Genomic DNA, 10,706 nt, shown 5'->3' on the forward strand with positions numbered 1-10,706 from the left:
CATTTACAGGACAAAAGACGCTGACGGAGAGGTGTGATGGGATTTAAGGTGGGCCGGATCTACAAGTTTTTTCGTATGCTCTGGTGATTCTAGTGTTAAAGAAGCAATAGTTGAGGTCCCTGCTTAGGATAGCTGTTTGGAATTAGCTGGTGTCCTCGCAATATACACTTCTGGGCTCAGGTGAGGTATGCAATACAAGTTTGAGATGAGAGGAGGCGCTGTTGCTAATGGTGCGTTGTCCAGTCTGCAGGAGTCCACAGCCGGTATTTTATGACCCTCTTTTGTCCTTTTAGGAATGTCATTCTTCTTGCCACTCGCCCTGTCAAACCTGCAGCACCTGCAGTCTCCTCTTCATAGTACAAACTGACACTTGCTTTTGTTGCCCGGCACTTTTAAGCTGTGCTTGAAGATTTTATGCTGTGAAGCGCCTGTGATCGTCTTCTGATTGGCTTGTGACTTTGACTGTGCCAGATCCCTTTCTTCCAGTTTCCAGTTGCCTTTGGATTGTGTAGGACACTACAGCACTCACTGACTCTTAGATTTATTTTGCAGTTTCTCTTAATGAAAGGCCTACACTTTGAAGGGTAATAATGCTCTGTCTCCCAGCCTCTTCCTTCTCCTCATTTGATTTGTTAATTGCCATTTTCTTGCCATTATCACAGGAATTTACAGTTTTCTGCAGTGTCATATTGTCCAAGTCGTACTTCAGAGGGTGTGCTAACTAACACAGTCTGTTCCAACATCGCTTTAAGACACACAGAAGGCTTTTAAGTAATCAACAGCAGTTGGGACACCTGTGAAAATTGTTTACTTCAACTTACGAGGCTTCATTTGCTTGAACTGTTGCAGAACGTCTGTAGGTTGTCATCTACGAGTTGTTACCTGAAGAATTTCTAATATTCTGATATTTCCTAATTTTTCAGTTTTTGCCACCCCAAACTTTAAATTTATACCACTGGCAGTTTTCTTCTTACCCTTTCACCATTTTAGGTCTTTTATTGTATTTCAACTGTTTAAATCTGAAGAAGAAAAACGGAGATGTTTTAAAGCCTTTGACCGGTATTTGTGAGGTAAGAGAATTGACTAGTTAAGGGTTATAAGGCAGCACTTCCTGTGCACACACCATGGCCATACCTTTTCTGCCACCTTGTCAGCCCTTAGGAGTCATGCTGGCCTCTGGTCAGTTATCCAGTTCCTTTGTTTGGGTCACTTCAGTGGGCACCTTTTACAACAACGAGGACATGCTGCCTCCTCGTGGACTTTTACATGTAACGCTACGTTATGTTTGCCCTGTGGGCAAAACCTACTTTTCAGCGGTGACTCCTGTCTTTAACTACCCCCTGCCCTGAGCTCATGCCCCCATGTCAGTGCTATGCCAGCTGCCTCCTTTTAAATCTTAGAACATTCAATATTCAGATTTGCAATGTTTCAGACAATCCAGAAAGAGGTGAAGGCATTTTTATCATGGAGACAGTCCTTTAAAGTGAGATATTGATTTTCCTCACCTAACATTAAGGTGATTGAGAAAACTCAGCTGCCAGCCCCACACAGTTCATTCACCTCCAACTGGGAAACAAAGGCCATTTTTTCCCAGCATTACTGGGCAGTGACCTACTTCATTTCTTTCTCTTTAGCATCCAAGCAACCAGTCTGGTTAATTGCTTACTAATTATAACGGTGTTAGATGGCTGCACTGTGGCAAGCCTATAATTAAAGGGAACAAAATTCAGAGCAACCGTCTCGCTGATCCTGAGTGATTACTGCAGGAGCGATCGTCTTCGTAATTTATTAGTCACTCATTTGCAAAATGTGGTGCAAATTGCTTCAGTCTCCACAATGCATGCTGCAGAGTAATGAAGCACACCGTGTACTTAACCGCACCGATTTGTCTTCCTGTTCCCCGCGTGTACCTGCTGTCCTCTCCGCTTCCTTTTCATTTTCTTTCTTTTTTTTTTTCGTGTTTCGGTGTTATTATGGCGAGGTGGGTGTGGGGCGGGAGGTCAGAGTCAATGCGTCTCATGCTGCTATTAAATTGCAAAATGACAGTTTACTTTCACAGAGTGCCATCTTTCATCTTCTACAGCTGCTAAACCAATCAAAGCAACAACCCCCACCACTCCCCATCCACTTTACAAGTTGCTGAAATTCAGAGGACGTGGATCTTAAAAATACATTTCTGTGATTTAACAGATCATAAGCATTGATTAACTGGGGGTTGTGACCTTTGGGCTTGTAAAGGGGGTCCACCTAGGTAGATGAGTTCATTAGGGAGTGCCTGGAGCAGAAGAGTCCCTGCTTCCTGTCCAGGATACTTCTGTTGTCATTGACCCACTTGTACAGTGCCTGTTAAAAGCATTCGTCCCATTAGAATTTTTCACATTTTATTGTAATTCAGAATCACACTTTATATAATTTGGATTTTCTTAATACAATAATTAGATAAAAAAAAAACTCTTTAATGGCAAAATGAAAAACGATCTCTGCACAGTGGTCTAAATTAATCTGTTGTCTTGCATGCGCATCAGAGGGTCACCCTCCGGGCTCATCTAAGGTATGTAATACCACTCCGAGATAAGAGGGGGCGCTTGCACTAACTAACCATGTCCTCTTTCTTTCCCTCCTCAGTGCTGCGAAGACGCCCAGTGAGGGCAACTGACTCCGCCCCTTCTGTTCCGCTGTCTATAAGTCTCAAGGCCACCAGAAGGAGACGTCATTCTGTGATCAGAGCACCCCACAGTTCGGAGCTAGCTCCATCCTCGTGACCTACGTTTTGAAGAACGCCTCATATAAGCCCTATGAGGAATCTACATTTTATGGGGTTTTTTTTCTCACATCTGTGCCATAGACCACCTGTTTATTTTGAATTTGCAAAACGCCATCCAAAATTAAATGGGGATGACCAGGCTGGCACCCCAACATTTATTCTCTCTGCCTTTTTGTTCCTCACTCGACCTCACTGTCTATATAAAATGCTAAGGGTTGTGTCTGTCTGTCACATGATTACTTGTCAACTACTGGGACTAGAACCTCGATCTTAGCCTTAGTCAAAAGCGTATGATGTGATATGCACTGATAAAGCAAATAATGTGGCTGCGTGGGAAACCAAACTCAATAGTCGCACCATGTATTCTATGCGAACTCACCTCGCAAAACAAGCCATGTTGTAACACCATCCATAATATAGGAGCAGAATTACAGCAATATAATCTCTTGTATATATTTCTCTTCTAGTTCCATCCTGCTTCCACTAACTGGTCCCGCCCACATGCAGCCGACACGGCATTTCCCGATTCCTATTCGTCCTCTTCCACAGATAACTCAGCCTTTTGGCTATGGACCATACTGTTTTAAAATACATGGGCAAATTTATCACCAAATCTCTCCACTATACGTTAACACTTCTACCTCTCCAGGATATGGGCAGTTGTATGTTTTTGACACAGCGCAAGGTACTGACGTACGCTTGCAAAATAAAGCAAACTCTGCATGCAGCGAAAATTTACTTCTCCAGCTGGATTCCATGCTCAGAACCATCAGCCCCTTCGCTATATCATACAAACACATGCATGAAATCGCTCAGTCCAGTCCAACAGCATCTGTACGAATGGTTTTCAAGGAAAACCCTGGGTAGGATTTACGACGATACGATGCCCCAACATGTCACACCGATGTTGCTGCGATTTTCATCGGAGAAGGTGGTGAATCCCCTGCTGAAAGGGAGATTTGCATCTATCCCAGAGGCAACTCCTGTAAACAGATTTCCACGCTCAATATGAATTGCGATCCTATGGCTTACCCACTTTTATTCCCTTATGGAGACATTGGCTGGCACAAAGATTTACAACATGTTCCCGATAAAAGAACCGCCAACCGAATCAGGCTTACTAAATGCCAATTTTACTTGTACAGATTATCAATGAGGAATAAATTTAGTATTTTGCTCTCCAGCTGCAAACTATTCCAACAGTACGTTGTAGATGTGTATGTTAAAATAGAGGACGCGCATCTCAACTATCTCAAATTACATCAACAAGATCTGCGCATGGAATAATACAAAGGACTATCAGACGCACTGCAAGCAAAGGCTGAAAATAACGTACGTGTAGGCAAAATGATCATATTACCGTTCACATTTCCAGGAAGTCCAAGATACATGCAACTAAACTATTGTTGTACGTGGCTTTTTCTAGGGTTAGATCTTTCGACTCATTATCTGTCCTCTCCAGCAAAACACCTGCTCACAGCTGCGTCTTTCAAGAAGTATTTCATTCTTCTTGATTTCTGAATTCCTTTCTCACTATTTTCCGTTACTATTCTTACACCGCCATATGCTTCGGCGGGCATTGGCTAGTAGTAATTATTAGAATAACATTCATCGCCCTGAGCATTTGATCAAAGCCCCTCCCCACACGTATTTAGGTTCAGAATTAAACAGACACGAAGACTTGGAAATACACTCACCTAAAGGATTATTAGGAACACTATACTAATGACCCCCTTTCGCCTTCAGAACTGCCTTAATTCTACGTGGCATTGATTCAACAAGGTGCTGAAAGCATTCTTTAGAAATGTTGGCCCATATTGATAGGATAGCATCTTGCAGTTGATGGAGATTTGTGGGATGCACATCCAGGGCACGAAGCTCCCGTTCCACCACATAACAAAGATGCTCTATTGGGTTGAGATCTGGTGACTGTGGGGGCCATTTTAGTACAGTGAACTCATTGTCATGTTCAAGAAACCAATTTGAAATGATTCGAGCTTTGTGACATGGTGCATTATCCTGCTGGAAGTAGCCATCAGAGGATGGGTACATGGTGGTCATGAAGGGATGGACATGGTCAGAAACAATGCTCAGGTAGCCTGTGGCATTTAAACGATGCCCAATTGGCACTAAGGGGCCTAAAGTGTGCCAAGAAAACATCCCCCACACCATTACACCACCACCACCAGCCTGCACAGTGGTAACAAGGCATGATGGATCCATGTTCTCATTCTGTTTACGACACATTCTGACTCTACCATTTGAATGTCTCAACAGAAATCGAGACTCATCAGACCAGGCAACATTTTTCCAGTCTTCAACTGTCCAATTTTGGTGAGCTCGTGCAAATTGTAGCCTCTTTTTCCTATTTGTAGTGGAGAGGAGTGGTACCCGGTGGGGTCTTCTGTTGTTGTAGCCCATCCGCTTCAAGGTTGTGCGTGTTGTGGCTTCACAAATGCTTTGCTGCATACCTCGGTTGTAACGAGTGGTTATTTCAGTCAAAGTTGCTCTTCTATCAGCTTGAATCAGTCGGCCCATTCTGCTCTGACCTCTAGCATCAACAAGGCATTTTCGCCCACAGGACTGCCGCATACTGGATGTTTTTCCCTTTTCACACCATTCTTTGTAAACCCTAGAAATGGTTGTGCGTGAAAATCCCAGTAACTGAGCAGATTGTGAAATACTCAGACCGGCCCATCTGGCACCAACAACCATGCCACGCTCAAAATTGCTTAAATCACCTTTCTTTGCCATTCTGACATTCACTTTGGAGTTCAGGAGATTGTCTTGACCAGGACCACACCGCTAAATGCATCGAAGCAACTGCCATGTGATTGGTTGATTAGATAATTGCATTAATGAGAAATTGAACAGGTGTTCCTAATAATCCTTTAGGTGAGTGTAAGTCGGGGTCTGATTTTATGATCGATTTTTCGGGTTTCAAGATCCGACTTCTATGCGAGTATATACGGTATATTCTGTGTCTTTATGTGTATGAATTCTGTGTTAGGTAATTTGTAAAATCTTTGCTTGAATTTGGCCAGTGCTCTACGCCTGCACTCAACAGCAACAACACATTTTCAAACATTTTTGTTTCACATTGTCACATATTTGCTCTTGGTTAGCCAACTTGTGGGCTCATTAAATGATAATCCCACCCCAAGCCCAGGGTCGTCGGTGCTACTGCCTAATGCTCCTCCTCCTGCCAGTCCCAGTGATGTCACTTCCTGGTCACTGTTTCCTTTTCCCCACCCCTTCTGGTCTGACTTCCTCTTAAGGAGCAAAACCACCATCGTTGAGTCAGAGGATAACTTGACTCCTTTTTTTTTTTAAACTTTTTCCATCAATTATATGGGGTTTGCCTGTGAAGTGCCCCAACTCTTGATTTTTGTCTTTTTGTATTTTTTTACCATTTATACGTTAAACGTTCTGGCTCCAGCAAGACTAGTCATACAATCGATATCCACATCATTGTATCACGGCTCTCATGTTCGTTAGAATATAAAAAAATGCAATGATTTGCACTTACTTCTGGAATGTTTTTTCCTGTGCGTGTGTCTCTTGGTGTCTTGTTAGCACTTTAATAGATTTTTCTTATAGTGCCTTTCAGCATGCAGTGTTATGCACATGGAGCTTGCGGGCGTCTGTTTTTGCATGAATCCTAATTGTTCATTGTGAATAAAGGGTTTCTTTTCAAGTGCGCTCCTGTTAAAAAGACAAAAGTGAAGCCGTGAACAACTAATTTTTTTTTCCTCTTCAGCTCATACTTTATCCTTTTCTCCTCCAGGACATTCATTCATTTTGTGTCAACTGCTCACCACAAGATACTTTTCAAGTGTGGATACTTAATTTTGTCGCATTTTTCTTCTCTTCTTCTCTTTATCGGAAAAGTCTCAGGTTGGGCTTTTCCAATGTGAAAATGAAGCGTGTTCCAGGCCGGTATGAGTTTAAAATGTTTTCTATTGTTTTCATTTGCAGAGCTCACCAATGGCTTCTTTCACTGCTGAACCTTTAGCCCTTCACGTGTGCTGTGCACGTCGCCTCGTTCTGCCGCCCATTCATTTCACTTTGTTCAATTCTTCCTGTGTCTCCGGCGTTCAGCCGTTGCGTCTTGTGCTTGACATTTGTTCATTTTCTAGTACATCTTGTGGAGCTTTAATCGTTGCACATTTTATAATATGGAGTCTCTCCAAATGTCTTGAATGGATATTTGCAAATTATACAGGTTGTTCTTGTGCTGCAATTTTCTTTTAATTCTTGATGAGATGACATTTAGCAAAACTATTCCTATTTTTTTTCTTTCAGAAACCATTATTTTTGAAAATTGCTTCATGTTATTACAGTTTATATGCTGCTTGATTACTAATTGAAGTTGATTGTGCTGTAAAAGCCCTTCACAGGCATTTTAAATTAGGGATAGTTAATTATCAAAAAGAAATTATGACAGAACTATAATTCAGAATCGTTTGTTTCTTAATTCCTTTGGTGAAGAGGAAGCAACTTTTGTTTTTTTGTTGATTTTGCCCATGGTTACATTAAAATATTTGGCTATTTGAAACATAATCGTGCTCTGAAAATAACATTTCTTTTATTCGGATATTTTATTGTGACGCTCTGGGTTGGCTCCACACACCCTGTTGCATTCAAGAGCCTCTTCCACCCTAAACCGTCAATAGTGTAGCCACAAGGGGGCACCACTGAGCCCCAAACCCAAGACACAGTAATACAACACACGTTTTTAGAATAAAATAAGATAGTTATTCTTACAAAGCACCTCTTCACAGTCCTCTCCAGCAATTTGCGACAATAACAAATTACTCAATTCTTCTTTCTTTTTTAGTTTCGTTGAGTCTTGTTCGCTACTGCCAGACTCTGATGTGAGGCAGCGGACACCTTTTAAGTTGGACTTGGGAATGCTTCTGGTGTCACGCTGTATCTTCGAGGAAGCACTTCCGGGACATGGAAAAAGTAGGGAATTCCTCCCCTGACAGTGTCCTGTATTGATACCCAGGGACCCTGACAGGACTGCAGCTCTGGACTCCCAGCTGGATGGCCATATAAGGACTACTGCTACAGATCGTATGGGGAATGAAACAGCTCCCCATCTTTAGCTTTTATAAGTCTTTCCATTTAAACCATGCTGGTTCAATGTGTGCAAATTTATTTTCTTACCCCATCGGCCAATTCATTTGCATCATTGCACTGTCCTCCCTGTCCGGGTAATGAATCCTCCTCTGTTAAGGATGCCCATTCTCCTCGTACAATAGTCATGAACTGAGATGAGCCGAGCAAATGAGGACACCCACATCCAGCAAATGAGTAGGTGTGAAAGTGTCGGTCATTTATTAAAATCAATCAAAAACCAAACAGTGTCCACACTGCGCAGTGATCAAAATCTTCTATAAATAAGTAATCCATAAAAATTCCTGTGGAAGTGGAGGTTAGAGACAAGTTAATAAATAATTCTTAAAATGAGGTTAAAATCCCAAGGCAGGAAGCAATTCTAAAAACTCGGCCCACGGTGCATTCTTTCTAAAACCGACGTCTCCTCTGCCCTCCCCGCACGGGACCCTACAGCCAGAGGAGATGTCATTCTGACAGGCACAGTCAAACGTTTCTCACAGGCTCGGGTCTCTGCTGTCCCAAGGGCTCCCAGCAGGGCAGTGAGTGGACCCTGCCACTCCCGCTTTCACAGGCTTACATGAGAAGAGTGGGCATTGGGCCATTCCTGCTCCCTCAAAGATGCTCAGCACCCAAGTGTCTCTCCTGTGTTCCTCTGACGGGCTCTCCTCCCAGCTGCCTGCCTTCTTTCTTCAGCATCCCGGTAGCACCCAATCATGCCATGTTCATTCGTGCTCTGTCTCTGTCTCTCTCTCTTCCTTAATCTCCATTCTTTTCCATTCTCCTTTTTGTTCTTTCTCGTTTCTGTCCCTCTCTGACCTGATTGGGCACAGGTGTGATTCGCTGCTGCCTCCGAGATATGAATGAGGCACCTGACTGATCTGCTTGCCTTTACATGTGTATACGTGATCAGCCAGGCACCCCAATAAACTCGCACTCTCATATACCTGCACACCCTGTTGGAGTCCACACATCCCAGGACGCAATTATTTAAAACTTGCACAATGCCACGGCCCGCTTATCACAACGGTGTTCAGTCCATTGACCTCATGACCCTGCAGGAAGTAATCAAAGATTTCAGGGTTGTTTGAAATGTCTTATGTGCTCAGATATTTATGAGGGTAAATCAAAACGTAAAGGCAATTTAAAAATTCCACGTTAGAAGCTGGTGACATTGATTCCAGTGTAGTTAGTAAACTTGTGAAATTCGCAGAGGACACTAAAACTGACGGGATGGCAGCCGCTAAGGAGGCAGCCATTCACAAAAAAAAAAAAAAAACTTGTCGCCCTTCTTTCTGTTTCCTTGTGGCTCAGCTATTTTGCATTATCTGCATTTTTTTATTTTAATATTCTTGTGGTCCAATCAACAAAATGGGAATGAGTTCCGGAATGAGTTGGGGTGAAACCAGGACACTGTGTTTAACACTGACAGCAAAAAAAATAAGAAATAAGTAAGTAAACAGGCACGCAATGGCACTATAACACAAAGAATAGGCAATTGCCTTAGAGTTTGCCTTACTACGACTTCTCAATCGAAGGCTTAGCCGATCTCTTGGATACTCTGGTGCTTAACGCAATGCCTCCTTCCGGGAAGTCCCAGACCTGACGTCACGTCCGGTCTCTGTGCCCTTGGACTGTGAATTAGTGGAGGTTAAAAAAGACACAATAGGAAAAAAAAAAAACCTTCCTTTAAAATAGTGGCTGCAAGCTATATTTTTAAAAACAAAGCCTGGTGCATTCCTACTGCTGGTGACTGGCGACTCCCCTGTTTCTCCCATCCAGGCAATGCACCAGGGGAGTCACCCTAGCTGCAGCTGACCTGCTCTGCCTGCTGGTCTGTTCGCCTCACCGACCCCTGGCTCCGGTAGGCTCCACCAAACAGCGACTTGCGCTCTTCAGCAGCCAGGACTCTTGCGCTGGGGAATACCTGTCCCGACTCCCGCTGCCTTCTCGGTCTTACGTGGCAAGCCATCCTTCTTGTGGTCACTCCCGCCCTTCACAGTAAACTCAGTGGGAGCGACCACATCGACTGCTCGCCAGGTGCCGGCCAAACACCCAGGCTCTCTGCTCAGGTGCTCGCTCGCTCGCTCTTTGCACCATTTTTCCACTCCCTGCTTCCTGCCTTCTGCTTCTCCAGCAACCTCTGTTTCTTTCTTTTCTTTTTTTCTTCAGATTCCCCTGCTAGCCGCCTCGTGCTTCTATTTATCACAGGGACGTGGATCAGCTGTGGCAATCAGCAGCTCCCGGGAACAATTACAGATGCGGACGACTCCTCACCTGTGCACTTAAGTGAGAACAGCTCGGCCACAAACACACACACACACCACGCCCCTCCTCGCTAAGCCACGAGTGCGCCGATTATTTATTTTAAAATGTGGCCTCTTTGACGTGAGCTGTGGACCCACTTCACCACATGGACCCGCCTCTTCCTGCCTGACCTGTACTTACCAGGAAGTGTCGCCATCTTATTTACTGTAGTCAATCTGAGACTCTTGTCCTTAGGGACATTCTTTTTTGCTGAAATGACATTAAAATGTTTACCTTGATAATATATGGGTTCACGTTGTTGACCCAATTATATACTTTATTCACATTTACGTATAGGGGTTATTGTGTGTTGGGGAGGAAAAAGGCCATTGATGTTTTTATCGTTGTCTTTTATTTTCCAAACATATTGTCACCTGTGTTTTCATGGGTGACAACTTAATGGCGCTGGTGACAGTAATTACCCTCCGAAACAGAAGTTGGCACTTTGTTCTAATGTATCATTCTTCCTTTCTCTGCAGAGCTGAAGATGGATGGCTGTTCCACCACTGATGTC

This window comes from Polypterus senegalus, chromosome 12 (assembly GCF_016835505.1).
Source record: "Polypterus senegalus isolate Bchr_013 chromosome 12, ASM1683550v1, whole genome shotgun sequence".
Taxonomy (NCBI): Eukaryota; Metazoa; Chordata; class Cladistia; order Polypteriformes; family Polypteridae; genus Polypterus; species Polypterus senegalus.